Source organism: Benincasa hispida, chromosome 4 (assembly GCF_009727055.1).
Source record: "Benincasa hispida cultivar B227 chromosome 4, ASM972705v1, whole genome shotgun sequence".
NCBI classification, from domain to species: domain Eukaryota; kingdom Viridiplantae; phylum Streptophyta; class Magnoliopsida; order Cucurbitales; family Cucurbitaceae; genus Benincasa; species Benincasa hispida.
The window spans coordinates 6,885,112-6,899,844 of NC_052352.1; the positions used below are offsets into that span (position 1 = coordinate 6,885,112).

A 14,733-nucleotide genomic window follows, 5' to 3' on the forward strand; every position below is an offset into this window, starting at 1 on the left:
TATTTGTCTAAGGGTTAAGAATATCTCATCTCAGTGAAGGGGCACTTGATCACGCCACTGATAACTTTTGTCCTGCCTTGGCAGGCATCGTTGCAAAATAGATGTCTTTTTCACTTAGGGTACATTAGAACTATTTTGCTAAAACCTAAAATTGGTGATAAAAGGGGCAATGCATAAATTTATTAAGTTTATTTATGTTGGTTTCAACAACTTTTAATTATGGAAACCACGACATTAGGATTATTAGTCGCCGACAAATTACATGGTGACAATTACGCTAGTTTAGAAAACTCATTACTTACCATATTAATCATCAATGATCTTTGGTTCGTCCTTACGAAGGAATGTACTCCTATTCCAGCTTCTACTATTGCTTGAAATGTTCAAGGTGCGTATAAGCAATGGACACGGACGAACGAGAAGGCCCAAGCGTACATCTTGGCCAGCATAAACGATGTCTTGGCCAAGAAGCATCAGCCCATGGTCACTGCACGTGAGATCATGGAGTCCCTAAAGGGAATGTTCAGACAACTGTGCGGGCAGATGAAACACGAAGCTCTCAAAAGCATCTTCAACTCCAAAATGAAGGAGGGTATATCTATTCGAGAACATATCCTGAACATAATGGTCCACTTTAACATGGCAGATATGAACGGGGCCTGCATCGATGAGGGTAGCCAAGTTAGCATAATTCTACAAACGTTGCAAGAAAGCTTCCTACACTTCGTAAGCAACTCTGTTCTGAACAGAGTTGATTACACCCTTACAACGCTCCTCAACGAGTTGCAAACATTTCAATCCTTGTTGAAAACCAAGGAGAAGACAGTTGGTGAGGCAAATGTTGCTTCATCATCTAAGTTCCACGGAGGTTCGACATCAGGAACTAAGTCTACACCTTCTTCGATAGTAAGGGGAAGGGGAAGGCACCAGCTAACCAACAACCTACCACTCAGCTGGGTAGGCAACCAGCGCCAATTGAAAAAGAAAAATGTTTCCATTACAACCAGAATGGGCACTGAAAGCGGAATTGCCCTCATTGGTTCAAGGAGAGGAAGAAGGCTAAGGCCAAGAGCAAACAAAGTAAATATGATTTACTAATTCTAGAAACTTGTCTAGTGGAGAATGATGATTCAGCCAGAATTATAGACTCTAGGGCCACTAGTCATGTTTATTCTTCTTTTCAGGGGATTAGATCCTGGCAGCAGCTTGAGGCTGGTGAGATGACAATGCGAGTAGGCACCGGGCACGTCATCTCAGCTGTGGCAGTGGGAGGCCTCCAGTTAACTTTACATAATAGGTTTATCATTTTACAAGATGTATATGTTGTTCCTGAATTAAAGAGGAACTTAATTTCTATAAAGTGTTTGCTTGAATGTAAATACACCCTCAACTTTTCAATGAATAAAGTGTATATTCTTAAAGATGGTGTTGAGATATGTTTAGCGTTACTAGAAAATAATTTGTATGTGCTAATACTGTTAGCAACAAATTCCCTCCATAACATAGAGATGTTTAAATCTGTCGTAACTCAAAATAAACGACTTATACTTTCTTCTAAAGAAAGTGCCCAACTTCGACAGCTTCGATTAAGGCACATTAATCTCAATAGGATTGAGAGATTGGCGAAGAATGAACTTCTAAACGAGTTAGAGGAAAATTCTTTACCTATGTGCGAGTCATGCCTTGAAGGCAAGATGACTAAAAGACCCTTTACTGTAGAAGGTTATCGAGCCGAAGTGCCTCTAGAGTTAGTACATTCAAACCTTTGTGGTCCGATGAATGTATGAGCCAGGGGAGGTTACGAGTATTTCATCAATTTTATTGATCATTACTCGAGGTATGGGTATGTTTATTTGATGCAACATAAGTCAGAATCCTTTGAAAAGTTCAAAGAGTTCAAGGCTGAGGTTGAAAATGCATTAGATAAATGAATTAAGACACTTCGATCAGATCCGAGTGGAGAGTTTTTGGATCCTGAGTTCTAAAACTATATGATAGAACATGGAATTGTTTCCCAACTCTCAAAACCTGGTACTCCTCAGCAGAATTGTATATCAGAAAGGAGAAACAGAACCCTGTTGGCATGGTTCGGTCATTAATGAGTTATACTTCTTTACCGGACTCGTTTTGGGGTTTTGCAATAGAGACTACAGCCTATATCCTAAACTTTATTCCTTCCAAGAGTGTTGCTAGAACACCTTTGGAGTTGTGGAACGAGCGTAAAGCTAGTTTGTGTCACTTCTGCATCTGGGGCCGCCCAGCACATGTGCTTGAGGCTAATCCTAAGAAATTGGAACCACGATCGAGGCTATGCCTATTTGTAGGTTACCCTAAAGGAACACGAGGGGGTTACTTTTATGATCCTAAAGAAAACATGGTGTTTGTGTTGACAAACGCCCTAAGATCATATAAGGGAGCACAGTCCAAGAAGTAAAATAGTATTAAGAGAACTTTCCAAATATACTACTGAAACTTCAACAGGAGTTGTATAAGAGCCTGCTACATCAATAAGAGTTGTTGATGGAAGTTTATCTAGTAGGTCAAAGACCTCGACGTAGTGGGAGGGTTGCGAACCAACCTGTTCGCTATATGGGTTTAACTGAAATCCTGACTATGGTAGCCGATGGCGAGGTTGAGGATCCATTGTCTTATAAGAAGGCAATAGAGGATGTTGACAGAGATGAATGGGTCAAAACCATGGATCTCGAGATGGAGTCTATGTATTTCAACTAAGTATGGGATCTTGTAGATCAACCTGATGGGGTTACATATATAGGTTGTAAATGGATCTACAAGAGGAAATGGGGTGTTGATGAGAAGGTGCAAACATTCAAGGCTAGACTTGTGGCAAAGGGTTATACCCAGGTGGAGGGAGTTGACTATGAGAAGACTTTCTCACCTGTTGCCATACTTAAGTCTATCTACATCCTCTTGTCCATTACCTCATATTATGACTATGAGATATGGCAAATGGATGTCAAGACTGCCTTTCTGAATAGTAATCTTGAGGAGACCATTTACATGGTGCAACCCAAGGGATTCATAGCCCAAGGTCAGGAGCAAAAGGTTTGCAAATTGAATCGATCCATTTATGGACTGAAATATGTGTCTCGATCTTGGAACATAAGGTTTGATACTACGATCAAATCTTATGGCTTTGACCAAAACATTGATGAGCCTTGTGTCTACAAGAAAATCATCAACAGTTCAGTAGTATTCTTAGTACTATATGTAGACGCTATCCTACTTATTGGGAATGATGTAGGTTTACTGACTTCAGTTAAGAACTCGCTAGTGACCTAATTCCAAATGAAAGATTTGGGAGGCTCAGTTTGTTTTTGGCATTCAGATCTTTCGAGATCGAAAGAACAAAGTGTTAGCACTGTCTCAAGCATCGTACATTGACAAGATGTTGATCAAGTACTCGATCCAGAACTCCAATAGGGGCATTTTGCCTTTTCATCATAGAGTTACATTGTCTAAGGAGCAATGTCCTAAGACACCTCAAGAGGTTGAGCAAATGAGACAGGTCCCCTATGCATTTGTCGTTGGCAGTTTGATGTATGCAATGTAATGTACTAGACTTGACATCTACTATGTTATAGGGTTAGTCAGTAGATATCAGTCTAATCCAGGACAGGGTCACTGGACTGTCGTCAAGAATATCCTCAAGTATCTTCGGCGAACAAGGGACTACATGCTTATGTATGGATCTAAGGATTTGGTCCTTACTGGATACACGGACTCTGATTTTCAGACTGATAAGGATTCTCGAAAATCTACTTCAAGATTAGTGTTCACTCTTAATGGAGGAGCTGTAGTATGGCAAAGCACTAAGTAGGGGTCATCGCTAAATTCACTATGGAGGTCCAGTATATAACAGCTTATAAAAAATGAGCTCATTTTGCTCGGGAAGTTCTGACATGTCTAGGCCCTTCACCTTTTACTGTGATAATAGTGGTATTGTAGCGAATTCCAGAGAACCTAGGAGTCACAAGTGCGAAAAACATATTGAGTGGAACTACCATCTTATCAGAGAGATTGTTCATCGAGGACACATGATAGTCATGAAGATAGCTTCGAAGCACAATGTTGCTGACCCATATGAAGGCTCTCATGGCTACAGTGTTTTAGGGTTACCTTCAGAGCATGGATCTACGGGATTGTCCACGACTGGACTAGGGCAAGTGGGAGTATTGTTGTACTGGCCGTTTGAGCCCTAGTTTATTGATTTGTACTTGTAATTTTTCTTGTACACCCCACTAGCTTTAGGACAAGTGGGAGATTGTTAGGGTTGATACCCTAAATCTCGCTGGGTCCAATAGTTTGTAAACATGTATTTGAACAGACATTATGTGACGTAATAATATGAGATATTTTCTTCACTACAATATTTGATATATGAGATATTTGTTGCATTAACCACAAACCAATAAACTAAAATCCCTGATTATCATTATAACTTAAGCATGTATGTAATCACATACAAATGGATCATGCTTTAAGTGATAACCTAAATGGTCTGTAGTAAAATGGTCTGTAGTAGATGGATAAAGGATGGAAACCTTATCCTGTTGACACTACGAGTGTGGCTCGCTTTGTAGATGTTACAAGTGTTGTAATATACTGCAAATGGTCTGATCCTGACCATTCATGTATTCGACATGTGAGCGAGGATGCTCTATATAAAAGAGTTTGTATAAGATAAGACCACGAAATGTTTAGTCTCGTTATATAATGTCGTTCATGATAGAGACTTTCATTTCACTACACTAGAAGAAATTTGGGCTTTAATCTTGGTAGGAAAAATTGAAATTGGATGTATAATGTCGATTTAAAAAAAAAACTTTAATGTCGGTTTTAAACCGACATTGAAGATGGGCTTTAATGTCGGTTAAAGGTGTAATATTTTTTTTTTGTCTTATTTTATTAAATAATATATCCCTAAATCGCGCGCTCCTTCTCTTCTTTACGCCTAAACCCTTCTCTCCCGCATCGTCACTAAACCTTACCTTGCCCAATCCTTAAACCTTTCCATCATCGTTCATCGATCGTTATCATCTTTCTTCCTCGCCGTCTGTTGATCGTTCTTCAGCTTTCTTCGCTCGCCGTCCGTCAATCCTTCTTCAGTTATTAGAGTGATTTACCCATTATCAGCAATGCAAGAATCTGACACCATTAATATGGCACTGTTTTTTGTTTGTTCTTTAGGTGTACAGTCTGTGAAAGCTGAGATTGATGGCAACAAATTGACACTAATGGGGAAGAAAATAGACGCAACAAAACTCCGTGAGAAACTTTCAAATAAGACAAAGAAGAAAGTGGATTTGATTTCACCACAGCCCAAGAAGGAAAAGGACTCAAAGCCCAAAGATAAAATCGACGATGACTAGACTTCTTCTAATAACAACAAATCTGACAAGAAAATAGATGAGAATAAAAAGAAATCCAAAGAGGTAATTTGAAAAATCAACAAACCCCTAAATGAAAAATCGGTCCCCTCTGTGATTCTATTTGATTTTGTGTGTTGTTCTCTGTTTTCTCAGCCGCCAGTGACGACGGCAGTGTTGAAGGTTACACTGTCAAGGCTATATAGAGAAGATTCAGAGAGTAACAACGAAATTCAAAGGTAAGAGATATAAATCAACAATTATTATCACTAAACAAGAACATGATTTCTGATTTAGTTTGATTCTATTTGATTTCAAATAGGCGTTCAAGAGATGTCAGTGGATAGACAAAAGGATTTGGTGACAGTGAAAAGCACAATGGATGTTAAGGCCTTAAGTGTTAGCTTAACTAAGAGACTAAAACGGCCCGTTGAAATTGTCCCAATGAAAAAGGAGAAGGATAATAATAAAAATGAAGGTGGTGGCGGCATCAACAAGAAAGACCACCTTGCCACCGGTGACGGCAATGGTAATGGCAACGGCAATGGCAATGTGGAGGTAAGAAGAAAAAGAAAGGCGGTAATGATGGTGGCAGCAGCGGTGACAGAAATGGTGGGGAAGATGGACGTGGAGATAAAATGGAAGGGAACAAAATGGAGTATATGGGAATGGAAGGAATAGGGAATGGACACGGATATGGATACGGGTATGGGCCGGGTGGGCTTGTGGGGGAGTATTTACACGCACCACAGTTGTTTAGTGATGAGAATCCAAATGCTTGTTTTATAATGTAAAAATGAATTTTGGGAAGAGAAGAAGAGAGGAGTGTAAAAAGTGAGAATAGTTTTTAGTAGTATGGTTGAAATAGGCATGACCCGTATCTCTTTAGATGAGCATATATTTAGAAGAGACAAAATTTATTTATTTAGGCCGCGATGATCTGCTCCAATATTGCAATATGGTTGAAATAGGCTACATGTGTATTTTGACATACATTGCGTAAGTATTACTCAGCTAGATTCATTCATGTATACTTTGTTTCATGTTGATAAATAATAACTTTAACTTTGTTTAGGTATCTTTGGGATGAATGTGGTCACGATATTACGAAGAAGTTTTTTATAATTGATCAAGCAAGAATATCGCCACACGTGAAGTCTCAAGATATCTGATCCAGAAATTTAGCCAATCAACTAGAATTGGCTAATTTAGACCAATTAGTCCTCATTCCATATAACACAGGGTAAGTAGATACAAGTTCTTAAGTTATTTTTAATTTGCATTATACACGTACTAATATTTAAAAAATTTTGCTTATTATAGTTATCATTGGATATTGATTGTAATCAATCTACAAGAAAATTGTGTTTATGTTTTGGATTCTCTTCAAAGCAAGGTCCAAGAGGATTTTCATGGAGTTATAAATATGTAAGTGTAATTGAACTTTCTTAGCTCTTAATTGAATTATCTATGTTTAAATAATGTTTTTAAACTATTTAGTGGATTGAAAACATGGCAAGCCAAGTACATTCTCCAACACTATCGGTCTTCTCCAAAATGGAAACCTATAAAGGTAAATTTGTATTCATTTTTTAACATGAAATAGTGCATAATCCTATTACACCCATTACTAGCCTCGTACGTAAATTATTTATTTTTTATATAGTGCTAGTTTTAATTTAATAAATGGACGTAAACTTATGTTGAATTTATCTTCTTTTTTTTTCCTTTTTATAGTTCAATACAAAAGATGCATATATGCAAGGAGAGATCGACGTAATTCAGACCCAATGGGCAAGTTTTCTTGGCCGATTTGTGTAAGGATGTAATTCTTGTTTTTTATCTCAATAGAATGTAAATGCTAGCTTAGAATGAATGTGAGTTACCACTTTCCTTGAAAATAAACCTTTGCACTTTTACCTGATTTTATGAGCATGACTTGTTTTTAGAGTAATTAAACTGTAGTTTTGATGATAGTTTCCTATCACTGATTCATGGGCATTTATGGTACTTTTAATATTATGATTCGTTGGAAATTTATATCAAAAATATGTTTTAGCTTGGACTTATTGATGAAAATGTTTTGAAAATCCTATTTTAGCTTGATATTTGTGAATGAGAGAAATGATGGCTTGGTGTAAGTATTCTATGAAAGTCTGGTTCTAGTATTGTGATTCTCGTTTGTGGATAAATTCATAGGTGGAAGACATGATTTGTTTATTATTGGAAGCTATATTCATGGTATTATGGTTCTAGTATTGTGATTCTTATTTATTCATGGAATTAGTACTAATTGATACTTGTGAATGAGAGAAATAATGGCTTGGTGTAAGTATTCTATGAAAGTCTGGTTCTGGTATTATGATTCTTGTTTATAGATAAATTCATAGGTGGAAGACATGGCTTGTTTATTATTGGAAGCTGTATTCATGGTATTGTGATTCTAGTAGGCCACACTAACCCAAATATTCTTCCAAAACACATCGATAACACTAGTGTGCGACGACTAGCGATTGAGGACCCTGCAACCCTAAAACCCTACAGTCTCAGTATAGTGACGACATTAGTAGTCAACGGTGATAAATTCTTTTTCAACATTATTTAGGACTCTCACAGTAGCTTACAACAAAGTTTTCCTTCTATTGGACAAGGATTAAGCAAATTCGGACATCAACTAGCAAGGATTTAGGTTCTTTTGGATTCAGAATAGTTTCAAAACTCTTCGAATACTTTTTAGCAAGAATATGAGACTTTTTTGTTTAGACTTGATTCAAAGTGTCCGAATTGAGATTTAAAATTGCTTTGGGAGTCTTTCAAATAGTTTAGAAGTTCTTTTATACGCCTTGTGCAAGTGGAATTCTACTTCTGGAGTCTATTTGTTGTGTGCTAGCATGTTTCGGGCTTCTATTGTAATTTATATATTATTTATGGCTACATATTGATCAACTTGAATCATCTGTTTTGGCTAAATAATAACATGTTGTGATGTCATGTAATAGTGTAATAGCTTACGTGTGAATGAGTTATTAAGTGATATGGTGCATATGATTTTGTTGACTTGTTGAGAATGTTTGGTTGTGCATATGATTATGTTGGAGGCATGTTGTTAGGATATATGTTTTGACATGAGATATGGTTTAGGATTATATGGTAGAAATCATGCATTGGTGAGATTTTGTGAGAAGGGGGTTGAGAACCTTGTGAACTTGTAAAGAAAATGTCTCAATGTTGGGGGCATGTTGTTACTTTATGTGTTTTGGCATGAAATTTTTGTTCTTATGTTTATGCCTCTCAACTGTTTGTGTAAATGTCTCAATGAAAGCCAGCAATGGTTTCACTCCAATATGTCTCTCTGCTCCTAGATTTTGGCCTTTTAATGTGTCTATGGCCTTTGAAATTTGATTTGATTAATGGTTTTGTTGTATATGATACATTTGTTGAATTACTTGAAGTTCTTGTGCATAATTACTTGCTACCTTTTGTGATAACATCCTTAAGAAAGGTAGGAGTGAGAAGCTGAGTGATGAAGCAATTAAGGAGACATTTGAGAAGGTAATTTTTACTGTGATTTGGTATATCTCATTTGGATGTGTTTTTACTGTGTACTGGAAGTTTGCTGTTGTAGTTGGGAGAAATCTAGCAATTTGGATGTGGGTAGTCGTTAGCCTAAGCATACTGGAAAATAATAAGTGTTATCTCCTGGACTGTGGTGCTGAAATATTTGTTTGGGTTGGAAGAGTGACGCAAGTAAGGGAGCGAAAAGCAACAATTCAAGTAGCTGAGGCAACCTTCTGTGCCAAAATTTCAAGTAATTAAAGTTATGGACAGGATTTATCAAACAATACTTTATATTCAAGAATTTATTGCCAGCCAGAATAGGCCAAAGGCAACTCGTGTGACTTGGGTTACAAGGCTATGAAACACATTCTTTTAAGTCCAACTTCGAGTCCTGGCCAGTTGGATCAGTGACTACAGATGCTGAGGAAGGAAGAAGAAAGTAGCTGGTAGTTACCACATCTAATTGATAAAATGAGTTTTTTATTCTGCTTGCTTTAATTATTATTCAAAATGGTACTCTTTTTGAAAACAGCTCTGTTGAAGCAACAAGGTCTCGATCTCAAGGGATTAACAAAAAATGCACCAGTGAATAAGGAAGTTCCACCGTTGCTGGACGGAGGCGGGAAAATGGAGGTTTAGATGATAACAGTTTTGGTTGTTTGAAATGGTTAAATTAGTTTTGATTGTTTAACCGGGGTCCTGATGGTTTTCATTCTCTAGGTATGGCGAATCAATGGCAGTGCCAAAACTCCATTGCTTGCAGAGGATATTGGTAAATTTTATAGTGGAGACTACTACATCATTCTTTACACATACCACTCTGGTGAAAGGAAAGAAGATTATTTCTTATGCTCATGGTTTGGAAAGGATAGCATCGAGGTTAGTTAGCATTTAGGGTTTATTTTGAGAAAGTCTAACTATTTTAAGTTACATACTTAAACTTGGAATGTGGTGGTACACTTGCAAATTCAGTTGAATAATTGGTGTTGATTCTCTAAGAAAGGGAATAATGGAAGATGGTTTTCTTTATCTAATGAAAGTACTCTTAATTCCTGTAAAAGAATAATTGCTTGTAAACAAGTGTAGGGATGTTTTCTCATTCCTTACATTTTCATGGCATGACATATTTAAGTGCATTTGTACATAAACATATGTGTTTATTGCTGTTAAACCATTTTCTATTATTTCAAACCTCGGGAAGATCAAAAGATGGCTACACAGTTGACAAATACAATGTCCAACTCGCTGAAAGGGAGGCATGTTTAGGTACCATAAACATAAAGTATACGTGATAACTAGTTTCTATCTTTGGGAATTTCCTTATCATATGCTTTTTTCTTTTGGCAGGGTCGTACATTTCAAGGCAAAGAGCCACCCTAATTTATTGCCCTCTTTCAACCTTTTGTGGTGCTCAAGGTGGTAGTCTTATAAAGTTTCTTTCTTAACTCATCTCTTTTGATTAGAATTACGTTATAGTTTCTTTTACAAGATTCTGATGTGGAACTGAGAGGATCCTTGAGAGACACAGATAACCATCATTTTCTTAATGAATTCTGGTGTAGGGTGGCTTGAGCTCTAGTTACAAGAAACTCATAGTAGATAATACTTTGGCTAATGAAACTTACACGAAAGATTTTGTTGCCCTTATTAGGATATCACAAAAATCCATTCACAACAATAAAGCAGTGCAAGTTAAAGTTGAACGTAGTAGTGATTTTGATCATTTTCTTTCTATGTTAAGTGCGATTCATGCTTTTTAAAATGACTTTCAATCTTGCCTCTTGAGGTTTGAAATATATGTGTGTATACATATTCAAGCTGACTGGAAATAATGTTATAACATTGTCATTGGGTCATGTTTCATGTTTATGCTGAAAGCCTGTACTAATTTGAGCCATTGCAAGTCTTATGGTAACGTCTCAACTTATTATTATCTAGGTTGCAACCTCACTGAACTCTACTGAGTGTTTTGTCCTGCAATTCGGCTCTTCTGTTTTCTCTTGGCATGGAAACCAAAGTACATTCAAGTAGCAACAGTTAGCTGGAAAAAGTTGCAGAGTTTCTAAGGGCACGGTGTCAAACATTTTATCCATTTATATATATATATATATACATATATATATATATGAATGGATACAATCTTCCGTTGCATGGGTTACGCTTACGCCCAAACCTTTATTGTTTGTGATCCTTTGAACAACAGTGGTCAGACAAAGATGCTTATAACCAGACACTGATGAAGCTGGGGGGTCTATTCAAGAAGAATTATGAAGGGATCCATACTTACCAAGTGGAGAGGGACGGTAAACTCATAATGTTTGTAAAATCATAATCTTTCTATTACTTGTAATTTGTGTTTTCAATGCCTGAATTATTGTACGTCTTTTAAATTATCATTCTATAGCAGAATTTACGAATTAAATGTAATAGATTTACAATCCATACATGAATAATATGTCATAGCCATAGCGTTCGATGATGATGTGTCATGTTATACTTTTTTACTGAAAAATGTATTTGGCAAGGGAACTTTAAAAAACGGACAACAATTGATAAAACGGACAGATTCAGGCTTCAATGTTGGTTAAGAATTAAAAAACAAATAGGCTTTAATGTCGGTTGCAACCAACAGGCTTTAATCACTAAAGACCTTTAATGTCGGTTGCAACTGACATTGAAGGTTGTGTTATTGGTGTTATTGAAGCCCTTTAATGTCGGTTTAACATCGATATTAAAGGTAACTGACATTAAAGGGCTTTAATAACACTATCTTTAATATCGGTTGCCAACCGACATTAAAGCCCGAATTTCTTCTAGTGCTAAGATGACCATAGGTAACATGACCTTAATCTTCAGTGAGTTGGAAACTCCTACCTATGAGGGTGGTCCTTTGATTTGTATGGGTGCGAATGACCAGATCGCCGACTTAAACCTACCACTTTTGGGATTCGTCTAATTGGGGAGCTGGGAACTCAGCTACACAAGATGGAATTCACTCCTTCCCCGATTTAGAGGTTAGTAGATAAATTGCTCTCTTAAGGATTGATTCTGGGACTTGAAAATTATGGCGCCACACCTTCTCTTAGCCCGAGAAGAATTTACTCATAGTAGAACTATGGCGTATTGTTCATTGGAGGAATCAATGCTACTTGAGAAGTTAGATGTAATTAAAGGGGTAAAATGGTAAATTGACTCGACTATACTAATGATTTGTGAAGGGCCATCGTACTGTTGATTGGTTATATCCAATAGACACAGAAATATATCTATAGTGCGAAAAGTGCAATTGTCGGTCTTTAGTAGAATGCCCGGTAATTAACGGATGGTGGATATCGTGATTAAAGAGTTTAATCAGTTATTCACGTACCATTGGAGCTTCAAGTTATAGGTCAATAAAGTCCCTTTGGTAGCTCAATAGATTCATATTGAGAATCAGTTTTTGAGTTAGTTTAAAATGTTTAAATTAACTAGAGGAATTTTGATTATATATGATATAATTAAATTATATCAATTATATAAGATATAATTGACTTAATGTATTAGATATATTAATTGGAGGAATTATTATTAAATGCTATAAGAGAGAAAAAAAACTATGGTTTATATATTGCATGAGATGTGATATTAAGACTATAGGTTATAAATATATTGCTAGCCGAGTGAGTAACTTAAGAAAGAAAATTGGTTCTCATGCATAAGTCTTAATAAAGAGATCATACTGAAATATAAATCTTTATAGTAACCTTGACTGAAATATAAACTTTTTCCAAGCATAAAACATGTAAAGTTGTTTTCATCATAAAACATTAAACTGTTACTTAATCGAGAGTAACCCTACTGTGATTAAATAACAAAGTCAACTGCTTAGTCAAAAGAGAACTCGTTTGTTCAATCTCTGATTTTCTCTTTAAAGCATGTAAAGTAAAACGCATAGAAAACATGTCTTTAAAGGTACTAACGCATGCTTTGTCTATTTTGATGGAACACGAAACATACGCTGCGGAATAAAGATCTAATTACACTCTAATTGCTTTTAACTTAAAGGAAAAAAACATGCAATTGAAGGAAAAAACAGTAAATTAAAATGGATAGCATACAACCTTTGAAGCTTCTGAAAAACGCTTTTCCTTGCTGAATCCCGACCCGAACTCTTTCGGACCACCACTAGAGTTGACCTACTATCCTCTGGACTCAAAATCGGATTGTGGGACCCAGTGGATGAAGAAACCGAGAGAGAGAAAGAGATAGAAAAAGAAATGGAATTTTGGGTTAGGTTTGGGTTTTAAATTTGCTCCATAGTAGTGATTTTTCCAGCCCAAATTTAGAAAATAATTTTGAAAAAATGGCCAAAAGTTTTTAATCCAAATTAAAAAGCCCATATTTATAGAAAAGAGCCATGTAAAAATTGCATGAAATCAATTCATAAAAATCCAACACCTAGTGTCCACTATCTAAGTGGGCTTAATGTCTCCACTATAAGCCAACACCTAGTCCACTATTTTGTTAGTGGAATTATCCAACAAAGGTTTGGATTTTCCCACTAACTTTAGTCAAAGGGCAAAATAGTCATTTTGTCAAAATCAAACTTTGACCAAAAAGTCAACATTTTGACTTTTTATGATTTTTTTCATGTTGACTAATTTTGACCTCCCGAGCATGACTCCGCAATCATTTTCGACATTCAAATCACATTTGAATATAAGGTCGGTCAGAGTTTGACTTTTCAAAGTCAAAAGTCAACTCTTTGACTTTTTACATCTTTGACCATTTCCATTATTTCCGAGCTTCCAAATATGAACGTATTTATATTCTTGATATTTAAATCACATTTAAATATTAAAGCTATATCTCTAAACTGAAAAACTAACCACTATATCACATATACTTATCGGTTTCTCTCTCTTCACCTAATTCGAACAATTCGAATTATTCTATCATACTGTTCTAAGTTTATTCATATGAGTTAGTAGGGGAACCTAATGGACCTATAGATCATGGGCTCCAACGATCCGAGATTAGCTGGCTAAAACTCTTTTAGACGGAGCTAATCAATATTCATTAACTAACGGGTCATTCCACTATAGTCCCGTAGTTGCACTCCCCTCACTATAGATATATTTGTGTCCATATGATATAATCATAATTAGTAAGCTAATTCTTCACAGGTTTTTCGTAATCTCGACTGCGTCATAAAAACCGTTTTAGCCCTAAGACTACATCTTGTTCCTTAAGTTCCACTGATCCTCTAATGAACAATTGGTTTAAAGTCCAACCTATAAACCGAACCCCTTTCGGGCCAAGAAAATGGTGGGGCCCTTGTTCACCCTATGTTCCCAGCTATCCCTATAACAGGTAGGAGTGAACTCTGTCTTGCACCCTATGTTCCCAGCTATCCACATGATCTTACCCCGGAAATGGGAGGCTTATTTGGCCAGCGATAATGAACTGCCCTCACCTATGCAGATCTAAGAATAATTCTGAGTGAACAGGAGTTCATAGTTAGCTCAGGATTAAGATTAAGTTACCTAGGTCATCAATTAAAGAAATAGTCAGTTTTATACATCAAACGGTATTTAGAACATAAAAAATGACTATTTCATGGTTCAGTCTTATGTAAACTCTTTACATAGGATGCCTCCACTTTCATGTCTCCACACGAACGATTTAGGATCACATCGTTTGTACTAACTACAAAATGGGCTGCATCATAGTGTCCCAAGAATAAAGCGCCCAACCTTATTCATATACTATAGACCATTTTGGCTATATATTTGAACTTGATCCA

General features: G+C 36.4%; 1 pseudogene; it reads left to right on the forward strand.

Annotated features, from left to right (window-relative positions):
- The first annotated feature begins 639 nt into the window (after nucleotides 1-639).
- LOC120076039 lies at nucleotides 640-6,184 on the forward strand (annotated as a pseudogene).
- The last annotated feature ends 8,549 nt before the right edge of the window (nucleotides 6,185-14,733 follow it).